This window comes from Gymnoscopelus braueri (assembly GCF_963280865.1).
Source record: "Gymnoscopelus braueri genome assembly, chromosome: 21".
Classification (NCBI taxonomy): domain Eukaryota; kingdom Metazoa; phylum Chordata; class Actinopteri; order Myctophiformes; family Myctophidae; genus Gymnoscopelus; species Gymnoscopelus braueri.
In genome coordinates, this window is record NC_137623.1 from 5,265,964 (window position 1) to 5,274,798 (window position 8,835).

The following is an 8,835-nucleotide window of genomic DNA, read 5'->3' on the forward strand; positions in this document are numbered from 1 at the left end:
AGAAAGAGATGTCTTAGCATCTAAAAGCTGCAGGAGGCCCCGGCATTTTTGACTCACTGTTTTGAGTAAGCTTTAAATCTGAAGAAACTGAATATGAATATGAATTAAAGTGCAGAAGAGTATAACTATATTAAAATGATCCTAACGTTCAGCCTTTGGTCTGGGCTCGTATTACTGTAGCTCTAACTTTTCACCAACGGTATCTCTCTCAACTCAGGTCACCTGGTATGGAAGATGGATTCCGCTAAATTAACCCTTTCAATCCAGGAATACGCATCTGTGTCATTTTAAGATTTCTTTGGGCTATTCAAAAATAGCAGATCTACAAGCTCATGGCGCGGCACTGAGTGCCACGCTATGAGCTTGTAGATCTGCCATTTTGTTTTGTTTTTTGTTATTTTTCTAATATATATATACATTTTTAACTCAAATCTTTTGCTTCTGGGGGTCCCTGGAAGAAAATATTTTGAGATGGGGGGTCCGCGGACAAATGCATATCATTTTGGGTGGTCCTTGACATGAAATAGTTTGAGGACCACTGATATTATAGCAACATACGTTTAAAAATTAGGATTTAGAAGACATTTGTAGAATCCCCCAGAAGCAAAGATTTGAAAATGTTCGCTTTAAAAATATATATATTCGCAAAGACAATTTTTTATGATTTTCCCCCCAAAATAGCAGATCTGCAAGCTTTGAATGCTATTTTTGAATAGCCAAGTATTACAAAATGATGGTTAAAAAGTGGTTAAAATCTTAAAAATTACACCGATGCTTTCCCGGCCTTAATGCGTTAATCTTCTCTTCTCAATATGCCGTTGACTCACTCAATTAACGCCGCGCCTCCTCGGCGCCGTCAGTTTGACAAAGTGCAGAGGGACGACTAACGAACCGATTGCCCTTCCACGCTCCCTGGACAGAGAAAGGGAAGAAAAGAAGCAGTTCCAGCCTGGCTTCATCTCCCTGTACGCCCAGATAATAGATTTCCCTGAGACCTGCTATAGTTGGATAATCGCGCCACCTCTTCCCCTTTATCTTACTCACACAGTATATATGCCTGCCCTAGCATGAGCTGTTATGCCCATGGGAGGACACTGACACAGTACAGTATATATGGCACCGTTTCCCAAACAGTGGGTCAGGACCCATGTTTGGGTCATGGACCAAATTTTTAGGATTGCGAGGTTAAACAAAACAATCCCATCTTTTAATCATCGATTAAAACAATTACAATTACTTTTTTTTAAAAAAGTATTTCATGAATAAAAAAAATCACACCCAGTGTGAAGTGAGTGTTGCCTTCGATGAGTTCATTTCATTAAACTATTATTAGCCTAAGACTGCTTTAAAATAACTTTATGATATTTTTACTCAATTTATTTACTTTTAAATATTTGTACTCACTGAAGTAACTTAAAGTACTTTTACTCAAATTGTAGATGGGTCATTTTAGATGGGCCTTTTCAGATGTCACAGCTAATACACCAGATGTTGTTGTTGATGAGGACAGTAGAGAAGTGACCATTTTTGAAGTGGCATGTACGTTTGATCACAGCCTGGAAGAGGCATTCCTTACCAAGGTGCTTAAAGGAGAATTTTGGACTAAAGTTTTCTTACCTTTTCTATGACGTTATGATATCTTAGGATGAATGGTACAGTAGAAAAATGTCATAACTCCACCCCTGAGCCGCCACAGCTTAAAAGGTGCGCGGGTAGGCCTTAGGTTAGATCACATTTGAATAGCTTTTTTTTTTTTTAAAATTGGTGAGATCTGACGTTCATAGTGACAAAACACTGTCCCAAAAAAAAAAAAAAAAAACAGAAGTCTCGAGATTGATCGCATCTAGCGAGACTTCTGTTTTTTTTTTTTTTTTTTTTTTTTGGTTGCATAGTGTTCTGTCACTATGAACGTCAGATTTCACCAAAAAAATTATAAAAAAAAGCTATTAAAATATGTGATCTAACCTAAGGCCTATCCGCGCACCTTTTAAGCTGTGGCGGCTCAGGGGTGGAGTTATGAATTTTTTCTACTGTACCATTCATCCTAAGATATTATAACGTCATAGAAAAGGTAAGAAAACTTTAGTCCAAAATTCTCCTTTAAGTACCAACGTCTTAAGGATGCTATCATGCAGCTTGGTTACACATGTAAACTGCTTGTGTTCATATTTGGAAGCCTCTGTAATGTCCATAAATCAGTTGTGAGAGGCCTGCAGATTGCAGGAATGCCCAAGGAAGCAATGCTTCCTGTACCCGTGATCTGTATTCTGAAATACTTGTCGTTGAGTTTTTTCCAAGTTTGTGCATCTACTATTGTTTGTGTTCAAGAATTTATTGTTAAAATGTGAACGCAAATAAAGATGTTAAATGTGTGTGTGTGTGTGTGTGTGTGTGTGTGTGTGTGTGTGTGTGTGTGTGTGTGTGTGTGTGTGTGTGTGTGTGTGTGTGTGTGTGTGTGTGTGTGCGCAAGTGAGTAACTATGGTGAAACAGAAATGGAAATTAAATGCTAAACGTATTGTCAACGCCATTGGAGACAGTTCTCTGACAATGCCTCGTTTCAATAGAGCGTTGGATATTAAGTCAAATGGTTCCACTTAATTGCCTCTAAAAAGCCTTGCAGACAGGCGCTATTCTTCAGATAAGGGTTTAATTGTCCACAATACGATTGCTAAGTGAGAGATCCCCTCACTTATCAAATTACCAGCCTTGAAAAAGTGGGACAGTAAAGTACTTAGCGTTTATTAACCTATTAAGACCGGTAACGCTGTGTAACCACTTCAACCATTATTGGATATTTTGGCTACTCAAAAATAGCAGATAAACTAGCTCATAGCACGGCACCTTTTGAGATGGGGGTCCGCGGCCAAATACATATCTTTTTGAGTGGTCCTTGACATGAAGAGGTTTGAGAACCACTGATTATAGCAACATAAGTTAAAAAAAATAAAAAGTCAGGATTTAGAAGACATTTGTAGAATCTCCAAAGCAAATATTGGAGTTAAAAATGTTTGTTTAAAAATAATAATAATATAATAATATAATAATATAATAATATAATAATATAATAATATATATATATATATATATATATATATATATATATATATATATATATATATATATATATTCAAAGATTTGCACAACATTTTCCAAAAAATAAATACAAAAATAGCAGATCTGCAAGCTCATAGCGCGATACTCGGTGCCGCGCTATGAGCTTGTAGATCTGCTATTTTTTTTAAAAGCCAGATAAATCTAAAAATGACACGGATGCGTTCCCGGTCTTAATGGGTTAAAGTGGGAATGGGTCATGCCAAAGGTAAGCTGTTTATCTCTTGAAAAGAGAGAGAATGACGCTGAGAGAGGGAATTCGCCTCATTGTGGGAATGAGACAGAATATAGGGAAGAGGATTCTTTTCTTCTCTAATCCCAACCGCTCATTTAGCTGGGTGTGGAAAAGCAGAGTTCAATAGCAATTCAGTCAGGAGCGCTCACGTCATAATAAGTACATTTGACATTTATTGCAACAAATGGAATACAGTTACACTTGCAGCGTTAATAGCTCCACTCTTAAGATGTTTCCCAAAATCATTTAACATTAAAGCCATATGAGCAAGATTAGTATACCTTTTATACATGTGAAAACTTATGTTATATTATATTAATGAGTACTTTCTGCTTTTCGTCAACTTGCTAAACTAATGGCCTAAGTAATTTTTTGAGGAAAATTATATTTTTGCCTAAGTCAGCTCCTCATGACACTGGACACCTCTGGTAAAAATATCTCCTAATTGAAGAGGATCATGCTGTTCCCTCCCTTTTTAGTATAATGGCCTATATCTCCCTAGTGTGACTTAGGCCAAAATAGGCTTTTTTTTGGCCTAAGTCACATGGTTTTATGACTTTTTTTCTTTATTTTTTCTGCCAAAATATTTACTGATTTTTTGTATTTTCTTTTTGGCTTAAGTCAGATTTGATCCTATCCTATTTAAACCTATTTAAATCTCTTATGTTACATAACTGACAGACAGTGTTATTTTTATTTTAATAGTCATAATTTGTTATAAACATTTTGGGTGAAATGATAAAAAAATATCATATAGCTTTGTTTTGGATCAGTTTTTTATTTTTCCTGAAAAACTTTTAAAAATGACATAGGCCATTAGTTTAGCAAGGTGATTAGTAGAGGCCCTAGGAGGGGTCCACGCGTACCCTCTTATTTTTTTTTCTAGTTTAGATTTTTGGCATCCATAGGACCTCTAATATAGGGATTTTGATGATCCCAAGAAAAAAAGTGGTCCAAAGTGTGTTTTTTTCAATGTTTTATTACCCCTATGAGACCTGCAGGATTGCTGGCTGAAACGCCAGCGAGACTGTCTTTCGGAGACTGTGGCACGCTCAAATTTAGACGTAGCCCAAAGATAGCGATACCATTTGATTCTAGACAACCTCAGGTTTCCAATGGGACCAACCTTGTCATGCTACCTTGTCGGGAAGGGGGCTAAATACCTAAGGATTCAAAGTTAGACAACATTTTGTCGAGGGAAAAACGTCCATCACTGTTTTCCAAATGGTCCCCTGAGCTGTCACCTTGATATAAGTGAATTGAAATGGGTTACATGTATACCTACAAGCCTCCCCTGTACATAAATGCCACATTTATGCCAATCTCATGCAGTTTTGGGCAAGAATCATGCAGTTTATTGCATGCAGTACAAATATGTAATTGCCGCCTATTGTAAAAGGGAGACCACTTTACTGTATCTATAGCTGCATGAGACCACTCTACTGTATCTATAGCTATATGAGACCACTGTACTGTATCTATAGCTGTATGAGACCACTGTACTGTATCTATAGCTGTATGAGACCACTGTACTGTATCTATAGCTGTATGAGACCACTGTACTGCATCTATAGCTGTATGAGACCACTGTACTGCATCTATAGCTGTATGAGACCACTTTATTGTATCTATAGCTGTATGAGACCACTGTACTGTATCTATAGCTGAATGAGACCACTGTACTGTATCTATAGCTGCATGCATGAGACCACTGTATCTATAGCTGCATGAGACCACTGTACTGTATCTATAGCTGCATGAGACCACTGTACTGTATCTATAGCTGTATGAGACCACTGTCTGCATCTATATCCCACTATACTGAATCTAAACCGCTGTACTGCATATATAGATTACTTTACTCCATCTATAGACCACATACATTGACCACTGTACTGTATCTCTATAGACCACTATACTGCATCTCAACTCAACACAACTCAATGGGGGGGGCGGGGGGGTCCACAGATGCACTACAGTGGTCTACAGATGTGTCTATAGAAGCACTAGAGGAGTCTACAGGTGCACTAGAGTGGTCTACAGATGCACTACAGTGGTATACAGATCACGCCAGTGGTCTACAGATGCACTAGAGTGGGCTACAGATGCACTAGAGTGGTCTACAGGTGCACTAGAGTGGTCTACAGGTGCACTAGAGTGGTCTACAGGTGCAATAGAGTGGTCTACAGATGCACTAGAGTAGTCTACAGGTGCACTAGAGTGGTCTACAGGTGCAGTAGAGTGGTCTACAGATGCACTGCAGTGGTCTACAGATCACGCCAGTGGTCTACAGATGCACTAGAGTGGGCTCGAGAGGCACTAGAGTGGTCTACAGATGCAATAGAGTGGTCTACAGGTGCACTAGAGTGGGCTAGAGAGGCACTGGAGTGGTCTACAGATGCAATAGAGTGGGCTACAAATGCACTACAATGGTCTACATACCACGACAGGGGTCTACAGATGCACTAGAGTGGTCTATAGATACAGTACAGCATTCTATAGATACAGTAGGTAGTCTATAGATGTAGTGCAGTGGTCTCATATAGCTATAGATACAGTGCAGTGGTCTATATATACAGTACAGTGGTATATAGATGCAGTACAGTGGTTTATAGATTCAGTACAGTGATCTATAGATGCAGTACAGTGGTCTCATACAGCTATAGATATAGTACAGTGGTCTCATACAGCTATAGATACAGTAAAGTGGTCTCCTTTTTACAATAGGCGGAAATTACATATTTGTACTGCATGCAATAAACTGCATGATTCTTGCCCAAAACTGCATGAGATTGGCATACATGTGGCATTTATGTACAGGGGAGGCTTGTAGGTATACATGTAACCCATTTCAATTCACTTATATCAAGGTGACAGCTCAGGGGACCATTTGGAAAACAGTGATGGCCGTTTTTCCCTCGACAAAATGTTGTCTAACTTTGAATCCTTAGGTATTTAGCCCCCTTCCCGACAAGGTAGCATGACAAGGTTGGTCCCATTGGAAACCTGAGGTTGTCTAGAATCAAATGGTATCGCTATCTTTGGGCTACGTCTAAATTTGAGCGTGCCACAGTCTCCGAAAGACAGTCTCGCTGGCATTTCAGCCAGCAATCCTGCAGGTCTCATAGGGGTAATAAAACATTGAAAAAAACACACTTTGGACCACTTTTTTTCTTGGGATCATCAAAATCCCTATATTAGAGGTCCTATGGATGCCAAAAATCTAAACTAGAAAAAAAAATAAGAGGGTACGCGTGGACCCCTCCTAGGGCCTCTACTAGATGTTCTGGTACTTTAAAGGAGAATACCACTCATTTTCAACATTGAGCTATGTCATTAATACACGTTAGAGCTGTTGTGTGGAAATAAGAAAAAAGTCCCCCCCCCTACTTTTGGCTGAGGGGGCGGAGCCAAAAGTACACCCTGCGTATGTCACTGATCACATGACCTCAATCCATTATCCAGTTCTAGGCAACATAGAGAGGGGGGGGGGATTTTTAATTCCGCGGTGATTCTGGCTTTGTTCGAGTGTCTATACAAATCTAATTAGCCCGTGTTCAGGGGAGGAGCCAGGCGGGGAGGAGGAGGGTGATATTTGTATATACTCCTCCAGGGATTTCATTGAAATATTATTTACTGTTATACAACAGATATAGTTATTATATTGGAACATCAGACTCTTAACTGGGTCTCGTTATTGATCACAAACATCAATCAAAAGGTGATAATTTGGTGCAGGTACCAAGCAAGAAGCATTCTTATTAATGGTTCCACTTTAAAACACAGAAGAGCATTATGGGCTGTGCTCAAGTCATCTGTGCTTTATGAATCTATGCCAGCGAGTCATCGTTTTGTTTGTCTGTTTGTTCGTTTGTTTGTTTTATTGGATAACTTCTGTCGGTGTCTCTTGGTAGTCATGGCTGCCAGTTCCCACTTGATGTTGTGTGGGAGTTCAGACTGCTCCAGACCGTAATGAATAACTGCTAGCTTACATAACGTGTTGAGACTAGGACTGCAGTCTAAGATATACAGGTCATTGCATTTGTCATATCCTCCACAGTGGATGATACGATCTCCCACCATGCAACAACACATCATATTCCAATATGGAGCCGGTCCTTTCCCCTTGGGCTCAACCTTCTTCCAGGAGAATGTCTCTGAATTTAACTTCCACATATCATTGAACTTCTGGTCCTTGTTGAGACCACCATAATATATGTACAGCTCTCCATTGTAGGTAAAGGCTGAATGATCGTAGTAGCATCTTTTTGAAGGAAGCTGTGCAGAAGGTGTGTTCAGCCAGCTGTTGGTCTCTGTGTCAAACACTCTGATGGTGCGGTGGACGTACCCCTCGTCGTCATAGCCCTCATAGCCCCCAAATACAAACATCTTTGTCCCGATGATGGTGGCAGAGTGACCTGATGAAGCAAGTGGTGTTGTTCCTCTGGTTTTGATTAAAGACCAGACCATTGTGGTGGTGTCCAACTTGTAGATGTCATTAGTGTCTCTAAAATGCTGATTGCTCCATCCTCCATGGATAAACATGACCTTCCCCAAGACACAGGCTGAGTGGTACGTCCTCCCCTCTGGAATAGCCCCTGACACCTCAGGTTTGAACCATCTGTGGGCGTCGACATCAAATGCATAAAGCACGTTGCAGACAGGAAAACCTCCCCAGATGTAGACAATATATTCAATCAGTACAGCTGTGTGGTTCTCACGTCTGGAGGGAACATCATGGTGACGTTCTCCTCTTCCAGTTGTCACTGCAGGCAACTTCCTCCAGCATGAAGACACTGTGTTTAAAACGTTGACACCAATCTGAGCTGTGTTGCCTTCATAGAATCTTCCAAAGCAGTACACCTTGTGATCCACTGCAACGGCAACACAATCGCATTGTTCTGTTCCTCCACTCGGATGCAGCGTCCAGCAGAACATTTCTCACACCGCAGTTTAACTCTTGCACTGTAACAGTAGAGTCCTAATGTGTGAGCTATCGCTTATTATTGGTTCAGTGGCACGAATGTCACACAAAGATGGACAAATCCACAAAGTCGATGAGTTGGGTTTGGCCAATCAAGCAAGCCGGTGACTGTTGACAGCGAATAGATCTCCAGTCCAGGCGGGTTGTGATAATGCTCCGTCCTTCACAGCAGCCAGTGTGTTCAGAAGTGTTGACAATTACGGTTTAAAGGTTCCTACCGGCAGCTGCCTTCATTGGTAAAAGATGCTGAATGACCTTTTTTTTAAGTTAACATTTCATTTTAAAGGACATGGTTGTAATGATGACATTGTGATGTCGTTGATGTCATCACGTAGAATAGCCAATGACGTTACTCCAACTGACTGCCTTGTTACTCTGGAGAGAGTATCGCTGATGAGACTCAGTTAACCTGGGGGTCCCTTTGCCTTCGTACGTTTGGCCGCGGTGCTAGTGACATTATGCTGATGTCAGTCATATAATGACATTATGCTGATGTCAGTCATA